The sequence below is a fragment of the Cyprinodon variegatus genome, unplaced genomic scaffold (assembly GCF_000732505.1).
Source record: "Cyprinodon variegatus isolate N-32 unplaced genomic scaffold, C_variegatus-1.0 Scaffold660, whole genome shotgun sequence".
Classification (NCBI taxonomy): domain Eukaryota; kingdom Metazoa; phylum Chordata; class Actinopteri; order Cyprinodontiformes; family Cyprinodontidae; genus Cyprinodon; species Cyprinodon variegatus.
Window position 1 is genome coordinate 105,385 of NW_015151113.1, and position 1,450 is coordinate 106,834.

The window sequence follows — 1,450 nt, forward strand, 5'->3', positions numbered from 1 at the left end:
GGAAGATTTCCTTTTTAATTTTCGGGTTAATTGAAGAAATATACTGAGTTACTGAGTTCCCTCTCCTAAGTTGTCTGGTATATTACTTAATTAAACTGTTTATTTATTTTATTTTAATTTATTTTATTTTTGACACAATTTGACACAGTAATGACTACTTTCATCATATCTCTCACTGAAAATGTGTTAATTTAGCTCATTTGCTTCTAATTTGGTATAGCTTTCTTTATGTTACGTAAGCTGTGCTGATGATGCAAAATATACCACTGGAAAGCTTACATTTACCGTATTATCTTCCCTCGTATCCAATGAGGCGTTTAAGTGCTGTAGGAATTTAGTCTATTTGGCGAGAATTGGCATAAATAGTCCCATTTTCTCTTTGTTTATCTCTTAATTTTATAGACTCTGTTATTTATCAATAATTCTTGTAACATATTGGGTTTATTTGCATTCTGTATACATTGCTTGTTCATTTCTATTCTAGGTAGATTTGATATGCTTGTGTTGTTTCTTCAGGTACTTATTTTAATTTATTTCTGTATTTTGTCAAAACCATTAACAAAAAAAGAAATAATAAGAAAAAAAGAGGCTCAAAGAACAATTGTCATCTAGATCTGCACAACTTCAATAAAGAGTGGCATGAGTGCAACTGACTGTCATCATTGTTCTGACCAGACAACCTGGGGAGATTCAGGATTAAATCAATTGCCTACACAGTCTTTGAGACTTCTTCCCAATATTTATATTTAAATATAGTTTCCTGTGAAAAAATTAAAACTGGTTGATCCTTTACTTTTATTCTATTGCTAAATCATCCTGTTAAAAGGGAGTTTTTCCTCTCCACTGTTGCTACAGGCATGCTTAGTGTGAGGGATTGCATGAGTTGATGCAATCAACTGGTTTTCATTAGATAGAAAACTTTGAATTAACATAGACAGATTTTATTTGTCATTTTGTTTACACAAGTGTAAAACCAAAAGAAATTTGGTTTGGAACAGATCCCTGGACAAATTCAACTTTTTAAAAAAAGTTTAAACTTTTTTAAATCTGACTGGATAATCTGGTGAATTGTAAAGTGCCTTGAGATGACGTGTCATGAATTGGTGCTATAGAAACACACTGAATAGAATTGAAATGAATGCAGCGCTCTGAGCGCTTCTGTTTGCTTTCATTGTGTTTTTATAAACACAGCAGGAAAATAAAAGCATTTAATTCATATAAAATAAAATATGGTCAAACCTATTTTTATACAAGAAAAAAATGATAAATAAATACATAAATATATATCTATAATTTAACATCCGCCTGAAGAATTAAACGTAGGTATTTGGTAGGATTAGCGGGTTCTGGTCCAGGAGGCGGATCGGTCCGCCCTCATCTACTCTTTTTATTTATTTATTTATTTATTTATTTATTTATTTATTTATTTATTTATTTATTTATTTATTTA

At 30.3% G+C, this 1,450-nt stretch overlaps 1 protein-coding gene across 2 annotated transcripts in view; it reads right to left on the reverse strand.

Moving 5' to 3' along the window:
• Window positions 1–1,450, reverse strand: part of tlx1 (T-cell leukemia homeobox 1) — a 5,867-nt gene that overhangs the window by 1,773 nt on the left and 2,644 nt on the right. The window lies entirely within an intron of this gene.